Below are 16,978 nucleotides of genomic sequence, written 5' to 3'. Positions count from 1 at the left end.
TTCACCTGATCTAGGAGGTCCAAACTTGTTCCTGCATGACAATGTTCCTGTGCACAAAGCCAGCTCCATGAAGATCTGTTTTTACATGGGTTGGAATGAAAGATCTCCTGCTTAAGAGCTCCAACAATAATAAAAAGGGAATGGGAATGCTGACTGCACCCCAGACTTCCTCACCACCTGACTTTACTACCCACCCTTGTCTTTCGAATGAGCACAAATCTCCACAAAATCTAGTGGAACATCTTCCCAGAAGAGTGAAATTTATTATACCAAAAAATGGGGACTCAATGTGTTTATTTTTTTATCCATAGTGAACGCATCATCGTCTCCTTTAAGCTCATTATCATTCTTGGTTTTATACAATTTAACTTCAAACTAAAGAAAGAAAGAAAGAAACGACTGCAATGAACAATTGATCAGAATGTAAAAAGAAAAAAAAAAAAAAAAAAAAAACGAGTGAAATGCTGTTCTAATTAAAATCCAGGCATGTATACAATCCCCGTGTGAGCGTGGCAATAACCTGAAGTAATTGAAATTCAGGAAGCTATAAATAAATCCAGGGGTGCTATTACTACTTGTAATCGTCTGTAAATACATGCTGCTCTCAACGTTGTTTTATTATTCTGCGAATTGAAGGTCTGATTCTGGCAGACACGCGAGAACATTATGAAAGAGGAAGAACAAGAACAGAAATGGAGGCAATTTTGGATACTCATTGATTTGTCCCTGATTTTCTTGGAAGTCCATCTTCAACTGTCCGAAAATAAAAGCTGAAATAAGACCATCACGATTTTTATGAACTCCGAGTCTTCAAATAAAAACTACAGTCTTCATAATCAAAAGAACACAAAGGTGCTCCCCCATGTGGCGCACTTTATGCATAAAATACACGCTACAGGGAAAAGGCGCGTCAGGTGTGCGTTTCTTCGCATGACGTCTGGGGTTTCGAATGATCAACATGATCAGCCGGTGTTTTCGAAGACCCCACCATCAGCTGGATGTGAGGGTTCCTCATGACACATTGCGTCCTCACGGACCGGGAGCATGCTCTGATCTAAACACACTAGCGTTTAGGATTGGAAATGGTCAGACGTGAACGCCTGATGGCATGAGTGTCTAGACATTTGCATGCACCACGTTTCAAAGTGCCAGCACACGCGTTTTACGGCTTTTGGCGAACGCCATCCAGACAAGTGTCTCATTTATACATCGAGTGTTGCTCAGGAGCTAAGCATTGGTGCTGCTGGGATGGAAACTCAAGAACTTTTGATCAGAAAGCCAACGTCCCACTTCTTACCCATGTAATCTTTTTTCTGTCTTAAAATGAGACACATTGAGCACAGTGAAATAAAGTAAGGATAAACACTGGGCTTGTTCTCAGTAGAAAATGAAAAAGGGCTGCACTGGAAAAGGAGAGTAAAACTGCGCTCATGCTTCTTTAATTAACGAAAAATTGTTACTACCACTACTATACTAGAGCATTTTACTCTGGACTTATACCTTCAATTAATCCATTTAAAGGGAAAATAAATAAATAAATAAATAAACCACTACTTCGCACAGTCTCCTTAGCAACGGCGTCAACGGAGAACCGATCATTTTGAATGATAAATGGAAGCGTTAAAGTAACTGCAGTCTGCAAGGAGGAGCAGCTCGCTTTTTTTTTCTACAGCATTCTAAACTGCAAGTTGGTTTCGAGCCTCTGATTTCATTTGAGCTGCTCCAATTCGATTATTGCAGAATGGGTCAGGATGAAAAATGGCACGTCTCGAACTCTTATGGGATTCGGCGTAACCGAGATGCTCTTTTACGCAGCGAATTTGCTGTCTAGCGAAAGAGTCCTGGAAATAAAATGGTTAAAAAGTCATGTTTTTATAGAAGTTCAAGATCAGAAAGCAATAAAAAAATTTTGCATTTAAAGCAGCTGTGTTGCATTACCCCAATCAGGCATAACGTTATGTAATTAGGAGCGGTGAAGTGAAGAACACTGATGATTTCTTCATCATGGCACCTGTTAATGGGTGGATTTATTTATTAGGCAGCAAGTGAACATTTTGTCCTCAAAGTTGATGTTTGTAGCAGGAAAAATGGGGGAGCGTAAGCGAGTTTGACCCAGTCGTCTAGACTGCACAATTTGTCAAAGCGTCTCTAAAACTGCAGCTCTTGTGGGATGTTCCTGGTCTGCAGTGGTCAGAATCTATCTAAAGTGCTCCAAGGAAGAAGCAGTGGTGAACTGGCAACAGGGTCGTGGGCGGCCGAGGCTCATCGATGCACGTGAGGAGCGAAGTGTGGTCCGATCCAACAGACGAGCTCCTGTAGGAACAAGTTCATGCTGGACAGGTCGGGTATGTTTTGCCAGCTAAAAGGGGGACCAACACAATATTAGGCATGTGGTCAATGTTATACCTGATCGATACACACACACACACACACACACACACACACACACACAGCCCCAGAATGCATCATGTCAAGAACTTCCATCACCATTCCAAACCAGCATCCTGGTGCCATCTCTTCTCCAGTAAAGAGACAGCTGGCTGTCCACAATCTTCTCCTGCTCTATGGTTCAGTTCTTTCTATAGTGCTCTTACCAGTCTGTAGCTCCACTTCAAGCAATCGTGCATTGCATGTTCCAAAACCTTTCCGTCAGAGCCAGCGTTTACTATTCATGCCAATTTCTGCTGCAGTTGCTCTTCTGTAGGCTTGGATCACGCAGGCTAGACTTCATTTCCCTGTGCATCAACAAGACTTTGGTGAACATTAACCTTAAAATCGGATGTTATTCCCTTCACCTGTGAGCAGATTTCATCCAAAAATCAATTTACATATGGTCCGACGATCCAGATTCAAATTCAGGACCCTCAGCTCCGATACTTGAAATTCATCAGCATATCAGTCAAGGTTGTATTGTAGAACGACTTTTGTAAACACCAGCACTTCTGGGCCCAAGGTAGTGGGTGGGAAAATTCTGCATCAAATCAATAGCACAAGTCATGTGGCCGGATATGCTTATAGTATTTATGAGGAACAAGAAGCAGAATGTAGAAGAAGGGTAAAACGAATGAAACAAGCAACAAAGATGCATTAATCAGGACATGCTGTCCAATCACAAAACCCTGTTTCTTTTTTTTCTTTTTCAACCTCAAGAACCAATGACGAGGTTCTGTTTATTTTCTTTATGTGCAACAAACCCTCAGTCTGTAACTTTGCACCTTGATGCTGTAACGAATCTCTCAGAGGAGCTTCAGGATACACATGAAGCAGAATTAGAGATTTTATTGGCGAATCCAAAGGGCAGTCCATTACTCGGTAGCCAGACAAGGGATCTGATACAATGGACCACGATCCGATTACGATTTCTCAGCCGGATTGCGGTCCGATTGGTCCATCTCATTTCGGAGCCTTCAACTTTACAGAATGGAGGAATGTTGCAAAAAAAAAAGGGGGTGAAACCTGATGCAAGGCAGTCTACAGTGAAATAGGGACATGAGACAATGAGTTCAAATGAAAGATTGCTGCCTCTGCTGGTGGGGCGAGGTAGTGTACCATGGTAGTGACAGAAAATTAAAAATTTGCTGAAGTCAACAGCAGGGGGAATTAAAAGAATACAGATGAGGAGTATTCCCATCTGTATTCACTCTACATATTCACATGCAATATATATTTCACAATTTAGGGAATTTCACTGAGCCGCAAGTAAACCGGAGTCCTGCAGATGGACTTAAAGGACTTAAACACGAATGTTTTTAGAGCATAATGAAGTCATTGCCAGCTTACTTTGATTTGCACTTTGTTAAGTATCTTTCTGGAAAAAATTGGTATCGTCTGACCTCCAAAAGTGATTATATACTATAAATATACTACAGCAATCTTGGAACGCCACTTGACCCATCAGGTTAGAGGTTTGAGATTGGCTGTTGTATAAACAATACACGTTCTGAACAATAGAACATCCCTCGCAAGGACAATCGAGGCAACAATGCAGTGAGTAGAGAAAAAGGGCATGAAAGGTCAAATCTTTATTTAAAGCTGGCGAACAACTAACAAAATGTGTTCGATTTTGACACTACAATGTTGTCACCTCGCAAACAAACAAACAAACAAAAAAAAACCCCATCTCTGAGCCACGCTGAATCATCCTGTGAACTCGGATCACACTAACTGCATTTGGACTAGCCAAAATTAAAAAAAAAATTAAGCAGCTAATGGTCCGTGACGGTGCAGAACCTTCCCATCTGGCACCTTCATCAATAATGTAAACATCCAGTTCCAGCTTCGGTCCCAATGCCATTAACACAGACAGAGAACATGCAAGGGTGGGCAAATGACACATTTATAAGCAAGCCCTCAGGGCAAGTGAACGCTCTTGTGTGGCCCAGTGGCATGTTTTGGTTGCTGAGAAAGTTGCGAGTTGTAAAAAATGCTAGTCTATATACTGTAAAATAGGTTTGGGAGTGTTGATCTATTTTAGTGCATAAACACAAATGGTGGCAAGAGTACATACGCGTTTTTCCAGCGACCTACTGGGTAGAAAGACTGGGTTTCTGCTCTGTTTAATGCATTTTTTTCTGGTCTTTATATTTCACTGTGATGTGCCCGCATGTAGTAAGCATGAATGTACATGTGTATATATAAAGCAACACCATCTAGTTACGACATTGAGGTCATCATTACAACAGGGACCAAATAAAAGCGATTATTTTTGATGTTACTGCTTGTTCGGACAAACTTGTCTGATGTGCAAATTAATGAAATCGAATGTCCTTGACATGAAATCTACTCATCCGGGATGCCTGGGCCCCTTTTCTTTTCCTGTCCACCATTGACATGTTTGCATTTCTGTCACACTGATGCATGATGGCATTCTAGCACTCACCCTCCACTTCCAGAAGTGACAAACAGAACACACTTGAGTTACTTTCCCGATAGCTCTCGCTGTCAGTCACACCGCTGCTGCTGCTGCTGCTTACACACAGTAGTCAGGAGCATCATTATGCCTTATAACATGGATGACACTGAGTAAGTTGTTGAGGTGAATGCTGCATGTCACCTACAGCAATTACACATTATATGCTGAAATCTCCAGCGCACGTCACTGTGCTCACGTCGGACCGTTTTTCTGTTGCAATGGGTCAAAAGCTGACAGAATATATGAAATTGTTATATGGTTTTATTTTATTAATCCTGGCATACTGTACTTAATATTGAGCACTCAGACCAACCCCTGATGGGATATCGGTCCATTGCAGTCTACCATGCAAACGCTCACATCCAGGAGCAGCCAAATCAACCGGAAACTGGACAACACCAACGATCTTCAAACATTAGGCTTGCAAGGTAGCAATAGTCCCAACTCTGTTGTCTTATTGCCCTTATTCAAGCCCAAAAACCTGGTGAAGATCAACAGGTTAAAAAAATACAAAAATACAAATAAAAAAAGATCAGCTTGGATTTCTAAAGCATCAGCTACAGATTTGAGATAATTCCAAAAGATCCCCACATATTCCCAGGCCAACTGAGCATGATAATGTCTGCTGGGGCTCCTGCAAGTTAAAAGTGCTGCGAAGTTCTTAATAGGAATGTCTGGAGCAACTTTACCATCATTTATCCAAGAGAAACCCTTTCCTATAATTGGCACCCACACCACCTACCCTGATTCTGATCAATTTGGTGGAGCAGTGGCTCTAGTCCAAGGTTTGAGAATTGCCAAGTTTCGTGCCTGATCATGGAAACTAAGCCCATGACTCCATGAGTGATCAGAATTCGTTGAAATCAGACTTTAGAACACAGGAAGGCTTAATACTAAGCAGTCTACAATCAGAAATCAAGAAAAGGGGCACATATTATAGCCAGGAAGTATAATTATTCACAGGAAACAAAGCTGGTCATAGATTTCACTTTTCAGCCTGTTTTTTTACTGCGGCAAGCGACGTTTTCGACTATGTTTTCGATTTTGATTTGGTCTGGTCTCCGCTTATTATATCACTATACTTGTTACATGATTGTAGGTAATACTTGGTATTAGCTCTTCATCGGTTTGCCATTTACATCAAATATTGTAGTATTGTATTTGCAGGTTTGGTGTGAACTCACTAAAAGCTGGTAGAATTCAATAACTTGGCCAGAAGTATCCACTGCTCTGAACTGAATTACTTTTTTTCTACGTTTTTTTTTTGCCCAAGTCTAAAAAAAAAAAACCCCACAAACTATAATTTTTAAGAAACATGTAAAAACAGTCAGGAAGGGCGGACAGTTAACTACACAACCTCTAACATTACTGTCTGCAAACAATGGGAAAAAAAATCTTGAAATATCTGTACAGAAAAGTCACCCATTCCTCGGTAGTAACTATTGAACCATACTTATTTAATTCCTCCTATAGATAGGAGTGTCCACTGCTGACAACATGGCAGAGGAAAACCGCCACAGTCTACAATTAGCAAGATTATACTTTTCAGTCTTTCATATCAGTAAGTGACAAACCATACTGAAAATAAGTCACCCCTAGTTTCGCTTCAAAGCTTCTTTCTTCACTGTTCAAAAGCGAGTGTCTCTGCGGTTGCAACAAGGTGAAAGGGAATCGTGGGCTAAAAATTCCCCTCATTTCCCCATGAGGCGCATTAATCTTGCTAATGCTAGTGTGCTCGAGCCCATAGTGCTTCCAGCTTTTATCCATTACTGTGATGGAGAGGTGGGATAATGAGGTAGTGTTTAAACCCAATGTCACTATTAGAGTTCTCTCTAGAGCTCTGCTGTCTCTTGGTGGAACACAAAATACAGCAGGTTTATTGCCAGGAGAGGTTTAGTATGCACGGATCGAGGAGATGTAGAGAAGTCAAGTGGCTTTCCTCTTGTCCCGGAATAAATGTGTTCATTCTCCATGGATGGGGGATGAGACGCTCTTCACTTACACATAGAGACCAAAAAAAAAAAAAAAAAAAAGGTAAAGATGGACAAAATCTGCTATATTGTGGAAATGGCTACAGAAGCCGGTGAATAGAAAAAGGTTAAAAGTGCACAAAAAAAAAAAAAAAAAAAAAAAAAGACAAACTTCCTGACCCCATTGCATTTGAGTTAATGATGACCTTCAGCATCTTACATACCAAATAGTGTTCAAAGTGGTTCCTCAGCAGCATCAGTGCTTTTAGTTTGGGTAATATTTGAAAGAGTATAATACAGTATTTTCACGCCTTCAACAGTAGGATTCTTTACTCGGAGTCATAAAAAACTTGATAATTAGAGGATATGTTGAAATCGGGTGCGTTTAGAATACAAAATAGGGCTTGAAACCGCCATTAAGCTTTGTAGGCTTGTCATGTTTAAAGGTGAGTAAAAGAAATAAATAAGTGTAATATCCTTGCTTGGGAAAAAACACAGTGATGAGAAATTCACTCAAGCCAATTAAGAACAAATGCCAAACACATGCTCGAGTGCACTATTGACCTGGGATGGAAATGAAGAAAATTTGTCCCTAATTGGAAATTGTCTGCTTGGAATTTGGAAAAGAACCCTCCACCTTGAAACTCTTGAAACTGTTGTTTAAAATATATTAATGATTAAAAATATCACCGAATACATTGCTGGTGTACTTGCAACGCCCTTTAATGGAAGACGCCCTTATCCAGAGCGACTTGCAAGTATCTCATTCATACAACTGCACAGCTATGGGGTTAAGGGGCTCAGGGGTGGCATTTTGGTGTGTGAACTCTTGCTTTCAGATCCAGCGCCTTAACCACTAAGCTACCACCTCCCCATATGTGTAAAGTCACATTGTGGGGGAAGCTTGGGAATAATCAACCCAAGCAAACTGATTTTTCAGAAAGAAACATAGATGGTCTGGAAGTGCTGTTTGATCGAGAAGAAGGTGGTGGCAGCTAGGCCTGATCTCTTAGTCATGCAAAAAAGGGCTCAAGTGTTGAAGAATTTTTACCAAGCCGGACAAAAATAAACTACATGTCCATTTGTTGGCAACTGATCACCACATCGCACCACAAATTTGCCTACTGACACAAAGATGGAAGCAAATTACATAGAATAGTTGTATGCTGAAGAATTGTAGAAGGTACCAGAAGGTATTCCAGCATGACACAAAGAGAGATACAGAAAGGCCTGCTTTTTGGCAGGTTTGGAGCAAAAGAACACCCGTACAGAGCTTCAGCCCCCACTGAACACCTTTGTGAGGAAAGTCAAAAATGTATCATGTATTGATCGCCAGGTCATCATAGGACACTCTTCACATGTAGTTAAAATTTAAACAGATAAACCACGTGCTGGATTGCATTCGAAAAATGTGGGAGGAAACTAGAGGGCTAAAGATTCTCCATGGAGAGTTGCTCAAGCTTGAGGGCCAGAAATCCAATGGGTCCCCTGCTATGTTTATTAGAATCTTGCAGGTTTGCTGATGGACGATTAACAAATGTAAAGAATTCAATGGGAAAAAACATTCCAAGATTCTTATTAACACTTCATACAGTGTTTATTAAGCATTTATAACATGATAACCTGACGATATCTGGTCCCATAGAGTCTGAGTACATTTACTCAAGTCTGCATTCAATACAGCCAAAGGGTACCAGCTTTGAAAGAATTAAAACCGCCATTAACGCTTGTAATGGCTGTCATTTAATGGCAATGATTGTGTTCATGCTGAAATGCCCTCATAAAAAATATATACATGCAGCAGATGTTCTTTGCTCAATCGCGTGTGTTCGAGAAAGACCACAGAGAATAAAAAGGTGCATCACAAACGCAAACTTCCCATTGAGTTTTCATCTTGACAATCTGAAATGTAGGTGAACATCTGCTCCACATAATCACAGAATGAATCAGATACAGCAGAGACTCAAGAGGTTAACCGTGAAGAAAGACAAACAACAACATTCTCCTCATCCTCCTTTCTTCATAGCTAATGATAGTTGTAATCAAGCCTCCAGATGCCCAAATGTTTAGGTCCCTTATTGAGATCTTGAACAGGACAACACACTACAGATAAACCTCAGATAAGCATCAGCAGCAATGTTTTCTCAGTACGGTCCTCAAGGACTGACCATATATCTCTCTTATTCAAGGTCCCAACAAGTCTAAGGTGCCCAGAAAGACACCACGGCAAAGTGACCTTGCAAACAGACCCTTAGCGGTTTTAAGGATTTACCTCGAGGATTGGTTCGGTTTAGGTTTCAGGAATTGGTTTACATGTTAATTTTAGTGTCACCTTGAGAAAGGCGAGGCTGAGATTAGTACGATGTGGCTTTTAAGATTTAGATGTAACAATAGAGTGTGACTTACCTTGAAGTTTAAGTTTTGAGGCTCCAGTTGTCATCAATGCTCCAAATGTCCCATCACCAAGTTCTTCTCAAACTTGCAGAAGGTGTAGTCAAGGCTGGATTGGACCGGGTGCTGGGCTGGTCCTCAGTGGCAATACACTGCAAAACTTTAAATTCTTTCCCTCAAAATATAATCATAAGTGTAAAAAAAGATATATTCTAATGCAAAATTATTTATCTTCTCCTCCTGAATATGCATTCTGACCCAATTAGAAGAGATTCTAAGCAGAACCTAATTACCCATGTGAAGAACCAAATCTTTGACTGGATTGTGCAATACAAAAAAAAAGCATGATAGTCACAAGACCATGTAATTCAAAGTTTCAAGAAAACAGATGTGTTTCATAAAGGATATCTTTGACTTTTCTTTCCTGACAGTGTGCGTGTGTGTGAGTGTAAATCTGAGTAATGGTTTGTAGTAATGGGCAACACTCCAGCTTGTAAACAGCTGAGACTTGATGTGTAATTAAACATACCTCCTTCCACCCATCGCACACTTGCCGCTGTCAGGCCAGAACCATCTGCTCCATCAGCTGCACCGACATCCTCAGACACCCTCCGGTTTTACAGTGTGTAGGTGGCCATTCTAACGGCAGGGCGCCTGCATAGGACACAACACACTCGCTCTTCTGCATCATTGCTTCGAGGTTCAGCTCATGCACAAGGACTTGAATGGTGAATTATCCAAGACCAACAAAAAAAATTAATGAAAGAATTTCAAGTGGTGCAGGGTAACGTTTTCTGTACACACACCTTTATTTAGAGTCTTCATTCTGCAGGTCTCACATTTTGGCACGCTTCCAAATTCGTATGCATGGAAGAGCTCTCTTGTTCATCGAGAGAGACCGAGTGGATTAACATGCAGCCCCACCGATTTCAAGTCATCCAGCCAAACAGAGGGAAGGAACACAGGCTGTCAGCGCACACACGGGCCATTGATCAGGCTTCTGCTCGAGCTCTTAATGGCTCCACTCTTGAGATCTGACTGCCACTGAGCAAGATTTAGTGCAACTCAGAGCTACAGCAGCAATTATTTCGAACGTAGAGAGCCACCGTTAGAGCAATGCGTTCTCAGACCAGGGTCTAGGAACAGGCATAGTCAGGGGGTTAGCAGTTTTATTATGTCGTTACCCCGCCGTAGAAATCGCTATCCAGCATCATCAAAGGGGTACTTATGATCGAGTTCTTCTAGTGTTATGCTGTTTTGCTGGTCACAAAGCCAAAGCTTGGTGGGCGAGTTCTGGATTGCTCAGAAGGTGTCGATTTTTTTTTTTTGTAACAGCAACATTGATGGTAGAATTTAATAGAGAAATAAAACACTAACTCTTCATTGGTAACATTAACTATCACAATAACCCCAGCACAGTAACCTCAACACAGCAACCCCACCAGTGACCTCCACAGTAATTCCATCACAGTGACCTCAACACAGTAACCCCAACAGTGACCCTCCAGAGTAATCCCATCACAGTAACCCCAACACAGCAACCCCAACAGTGACCTCCACAGTAATCCCATCACATTGACCCCAACCCAGTCCTCCACAGTTACCCCAACACTGCAACCCTAACAGTGACCCTCCACAGTAATCCCATCACAGTGACCCCAACATTGGAACCCCAACAGTGACCTCCACAGTAATCCCATCACATTGACCCCAACACAGTCCTCCACAGTTACCCCAACACTGCAACCCCAACAGTGACCCTCCACAGTAATCCCATCACAGTGACCCCAACACTGGAACCCCAACAGTGACCCTCCACAGTAATCCCATCAGAGTGACACCAACACAATAACCAATCAGTAGCCACAGCAACTTCAGACAGTAAACACAATGCATTCTTGAGTATCGTGTTATTTGTCTTTCAGAACTGGGGGTCATGCAAGTTTCTCATAAGTTTAAAAAATATAGCAAGTTTTTCAATTTTCTATATAATTGAAATGTCCCTCTGCTTGTTTTCTGAATAGATGAAAATGTCAGAATTTAACAGGGTCACAAGGGTGAATGCGATAAAATCCCATGACTGGTTCACTGCTATGGATGGGCACATGCTGAATTCACAGGAGAAAAAAAATGAAAAAATAAAGCAACACAATCCTTTTTAATACCATAATAGTATGCATCATTTTAATCTAAATCGGAATTGCACCCTAACCTTAAATAACCGAAAGGAGACCTTTCAATTTTTTCTTTTTTGAAATAAAAGTCAAAGTTGTTTTTCTATTGGGAACCAGCTAACTGTTTCCACAAGGTCAAAACCATCAGATGTACCTGTTCTAGGGAAAATATTTGGGCCCCGACAAGTCATAAAAACAAGCGCAAACACACACTGATGGATGGCTGAATAAGGAGGAGTGGAGGATCATTCACATACTCTTATCTCTGCCAGACGCTGCTCAGTGCACACAATACAGGCAAGAAAAAAAAAGAAGATTAGTCCCAAAGCATCAGCTGGAAACAGTGCACAGACACACACACAGGATTTACAGGTTTTATAGTTGAAATTCTTAGCTGTATAATTAGGGGATGTGGCGATTGGGAACCTAAAGGACCCCTGCTCAGAGATAAATAACCACAACACTGCTTTATATGCATTAACCTGTTTTTCCTGCACAAAATTGCCCAATGTAATGAGGACAGCACTAGCGAGAGAGTATGTAAAAGTAGAGAAAGAGTGTGTGTACAAACCGACCCTGTGCGGCCATCTGTACAAAAAAAAAAACCCTGCCAAAACTCTAATCAGGCTCTGCATCACGTCTTTCTACCTGCTTCTGCCAAAACAGACATTCATCTACAGCGGCGGCGTTAATGGACGACTCGCGTTTCCTGCTTATTATTTCTCGTACCTGCCTGGATTGGCGTCGCATTATCGTCCGGTAAACCAACTTATTGAAACAGATTCAATAGCAAAGCCGTGAATGCGTGCTGAACAAAAACTGCTAATGCATCCGTAATTAGAAATGGTATCCGATCTGGTTGCGTGCCGCCATGGCAACGGTTTGATCCTGCTCGGATGGTGGCCCAATCCAAACTCAAGCCCGTTCATCTGCTGGGTATGATCATTCCAGATTTTGGTCATGTGTACATTATTGCACACTTTGCATATCTCAGTATGTTAGGAATCTGGGGTCAGAGCGCAGGGTTAGTCATGAAACATCACCTCTGGAGAGGGTTGAGGGCCTGACTGTGGCAGATTCGGTTCTGGGGCTTGAACCCACGGTCTTCCTTTCAGGAACCAAGAGATTCATCTGTCGTGCTTCCGCTTTCCATATCACCCCTTCATTCTTCATTCAACACCTCAATCTTAAAATAATGTCACTAGAATCTTGAAAATATTGATAGACAAGCTGAACACACATTAACACCAAGGGGCAGATGAGTAGCAAAAAGGTGTTCTGCGATATGAGGAAACACTCATATCTGCGATATCTGTGTACTCACATTCACAATGTGACCTTTAAGCTAGAACGAATGCTAAACCCTGCGGGTCTGACACGACGCCCTGCACTGTGACTCTGCATAGAGATGACTGCTTTAGACAATCAAAATCCCCTCAGGAAATTTCTCTGAACAGAGCTGCAATTAAAGTCAGAACAAGTCGAGTGGAGGAAGTAAAGAGAACCGTCCTCTGTGTCAGCACAAAAAAAATAAAAAAATACAACACTTGCCATAAACCAATTCACAACTTGCTCCAAATAACCATGAATACCGGCTTGGATTTATTTAGCTAACATATACATCATGTCCTTGGATGCCTGTATGATTCTGGGCATAATCGAGCTTGCTGCGATACAATGACGCCTTTTTCGATGCTTTTTATAACTTTATAGAAATCGTAATAGGCGCTTTATATGCGTCAGAAAAAAGACTTTCAGGACTACACTCAAAAGCTACCCTACAATCATAAAAAATACCAGCAGCACCACGGTCAGCACCAATATAATACCCGCAGCTCAGTGGTCAAGGCTATGGGTTACTGATTGGAAAGTTGTATCTCCAAGCTGACACTCTTGGGCCTTTAAGCATGTTCCAGTGGTGCAGTATCATGGCTGACCCTGTGCTCTGATATGTGAAGAAAGATTTCCATGATGCTGTAATGTACATTTGAAAAATACCCCCCCCCCCTTACCTTTACCCAACCACTTTGTGGTCAGACTTCTGATTGGAAGGTTCAAATCCTGGCACTACCGAGCTCCCAGGGCCTTGGACAATGCTCTTTACCGTCGAATGCTCAGTGTATAAATGGGGCAACTTGCCCTGGCTAAGTGTGTCTGGCAAATGACAAATATAAGTGTACCATTATACTAGAACTGGCAAAGACCCCACTTTGCTCTCATGGGTTTAACAAGGTGTTGGGTTACATTAGGTTCAGATTCTGGTTCCTGTCAAATTAGTTAGAATTTTCTTACATGCTGCAGAGTTTCTCTCAACTTTTCAGGTGGCTTTGGAGGATAAAGTACTAATCACTGGGTAAACTGTGGCCAAGAGGGCAAATATGTAAAAAAAAAAAAAAAAACAAAAGGCATTTTCCAAAGATGTACCGATTTTGACAATTTTGTCTGGATTCCAAAACAACCCCATGAGCTACATATTCAAGTAGCACTAGAGCAGCTAGTTATACAGGGAGTAGCCCTTACTCACGGACACTTGATGGCACTCACCTCAGTGACTGCAATACAGCACTCACCCGAGTGGCTAATGGAGGACAGCCGAGTGGTGTGAGGATCATCCACACGCCAAGTGCTTTATTCGAGTAAATACAAAAGCACTCCTATTGAGCTAAACTGGTAGAAAAGTAGCGCAGGTGCTATTTTTTTCCTGAATTAAAAGCATGTGAATATAGTCTGTGTATATCTGGACTGGGAGAGGAAAATGACCCAAGCGAGAAGAACTGACCCAGTCAAACGAAACCCCTTCAAAAGTCGTGTTGAGAGACTATAAAAAAAAAAAAAAAAAACATCAAAAGATAAACACGATTGTTTAGTTAATACTGGAGTATTTCTAGACTAAAACCAATTACAAGAATTCAATACAGGTGCGATATTTGCCTCATCATGGGCTAAAGAATCTTACGCCTCGATCACCTCCGACCTATAAATGTGCAATGAGCTGAAGAGTTTCCTGAAACCCACACGCACAAAAAACAATTAGTAAACTAATGAAATAAATGATGCTGTGAATGAACTTAATTAACTCGATGTCTTTCTCATTAGAAAGTCCCACTGCTGCCGCTCTCCTGTTCGCCACGTAACCGACTCAAATGGAGTCGTTTAGCGATAAACGAGCGCAAACGCGAACGTCGTGGCATCGGTTCGCAACCAGAGCGGATTGTTTTTTTAAGCGAACGATTTCACTCCGTCAGACTTATGTTGGCTATTGATATTAATGATCTGATGTTCGCAGTATCACGTACTAAAACTCTTGCATCATACACTACTAAAACATCATCCAACAAGCGTTCGTAACATCGTAATCGAGTTCCTGGTGCACTGAAAAGAGCTAATTGAGTTCTTCATTTGCGAGGGATAAAACAAGAGCCGATAGCAAAGAGCGATCCTCTTAACATGATTATCACCCAGACAGAAGCTGGACTATTAAAACTAAATTTTTGGAAAAAAGTAAGTTACCTAAAAAAAAATAACCGTTATGCTTTTGTAATTTTGTTCCCACCCACAAGTTCCGCCGAAAAGACAAATGTTTCCAGGGTTAGAAAAATGCATAAAGACGACGGCGCCTTCGTTTTCGGATACATTTTCATTAAATCTTTTGCGCTCATCCCGTTCTAATAACATTTTGTCGCAGCTAGACATCTGGGGTTCAATATTTCTGTCCAAACGAATAAGATCGGCTGATTCTTTAATTAAAAAAAAAAAAAAGAAAAAAAGAAAAGAAAAGATCACACAACACCACAGATGGGTTTCCCGTGAGGCCGGGGAATTTTGGCTCATTCTGGATTGGAAGGGAAAAATAAATAAATACATATTAAAGAAAAAAAAGAAAGACGTATTTACTGCTACAGAGGTCATCTGGTCAGGTTTACTCTATAAACATGGTACGCTGGCATGTGAGACGGCTGGACGGCGACGTCTACGGTCAAACCGATAATCATTTTGTCTCATGCGTCTCGCACTGGCACCGCGTCCATCTCAGTCTTTTGTTCGGAGAAGCACTTAAGTGTGGTTTTCAGAACATTAAGGGGGGGACAAGGACGGGGACACTGAAATATTCCATCGTTCAAATGCCGAAAATAAGCTTCTCTTTTCGTGTAAATAAATGGTAAGGTGAACGAGGGCAGAACGGCGAGAAAAGAAAAGAAGAAAATGAGCGAGGACGAGATTCATTAAACGACACGTGGAGAAGACGGCCGGCGGAGATCCAGAGAATGAGGGGCCTTATTAACGAAGGCTGTGTTTATTAGACACCTTGGACGGGGCTATAGAACAGGAAGAGCGCTTAGTGAGAAAGGCGAGAAAAAAAGAAAGACGTGAGAGGGGAAGATGAGCACGTCGGAATAAATATGACAATGGTGATTGGAGTAGGAAGAGGACAAACACTGCACCCTGTGGTCATGCTCAGATTTAAAAGCTGCAGTGGCAGGATGATGAAAAACCACACAGCTTAGGAAGATGAAACTCGAAACATGACAGATGGATAACATCACTGTGTCACAATAAAGCCACCCAGCCGCCATTATTACGCTCATAAATCTACACATCATGCACACGACCACACATTTGCCTTTTTGTGCTCCCAGAGACGATTATTAATGCACTTTCTAGATCCTTTCCAAACCTTTCCCTCAGTGAGCAGAAACCCAGAGGGTCGTTTTCTTCCCATTTGAAACCAGTCTTTGTCATCGGGAGAAGTGCAGTAGAACAGAGTTCTTCATCACAGACAGGAATCTCACAGCGAGAATGAAGGTCATCACTAAAGCAAGAAACCCAACACGTCTCCTTTCGCTGTAGCCGCAACTGCACCGATCGCATACGTCTCTAGCCCAAGATTTGCGTCGCAGTGTTTTGAAGAGCCGAAAAGTAAATAAATGGCACACATAAGTGACCTGGTCTGAAGCGTGCACAGTACAAGGACTGATGAGCAACTTTTGGTAAAAGATTGAAAACGTTTTATTTTTTGAGGAAATCGTAGTTTTCAAATTGATCCAGATGTAGTCTTAATGAAAGCTCTCAGGCCATGTATCTACAAATCTATGTCTCATGACTGTCACAGAATGAATCTAGAGTCAGCACCTGGTAATGCAGACAGTCACTTCTACTTAAGGATATTTATTTAATGCAGATCATCTGAAACGTTATATTGATGTGTATTTTTCTTTGAAAGGTCGGGAGGCTTAGCACTACTCACCATCAGCCCCCCCAATGCACCAAAATCTGGTTCTGACAGTTCTTTGATTTGATCTGTAATCTAATCGGACTCTTCGGTTTATAAAGTAATGCGAGGACCCAATAACGAGTGCGTTAATAACAGCTTTGGAAGTCTCTTTAGACTGTGTGTTAATAGGACACAATGGCAGGAGCTGGTAATTGGCTCTCGCTTTTAAGATCCCCCTCCTTCGCCCAATCAATAGCACGACGTCCAATTAAGTACCTCGTTCCCCAGGAGCCAGCGCTGTGCAGTGCAAACAAGGTTC

The 16,978-nt window shown here is 41.6% G+C and overlaps 1 protein-coding gene across 4 annotated transcripts in view; it reads right to left on the bottom strand.

The window, feature by feature from the left end:
- LOC124378520 (macrophage mannose receptor 1-like) overlaps positions 1-16,978 on the bottom strand; it is a 58,472-nt gene that overhangs the window by 31,768 nt on the left and 9,726 nt on the right. The window contains exons 1-3 of one of the 4 annotated variants that reach the window (XM_046838229.1): positions 10,080-10,341; positions 9,803-9,927; positions 9,289-9,425 (exon numbers count right to left, since the gene is read on the bottom strand). The exons of 2 other annotated variants lie outside the window; for them this stretch is intronic. The gene's annotated coding sequence lies outside the window, so the exon portion shown is untranslated. Of the gene's footprint in view, positions 1-9,288; positions 9,426-9,802; positions 9,928-10,079; positions 10,342-16,978 lie in introns of those variants that run through there. One more of the 4 variants, XM_046838225.1, reaches the window with a different exon arrangement.

Source organism: Silurus meridionalis, chromosome 24, assembly GCF_014805685.1.
Source record: "Silurus meridionalis isolate SWU-2019-XX chromosome 24, ASM1480568v1, whole genome shotgun sequence".
NCBI classification, from domain to species: Eukaryota; Metazoa; Chordata; class Actinopteri; order Siluriformes; family Siluridae; genus Silurus; species Silurus meridionalis.
This window is presented reverse-complemented; position numbering and strand designations above follow the sequence as displayed.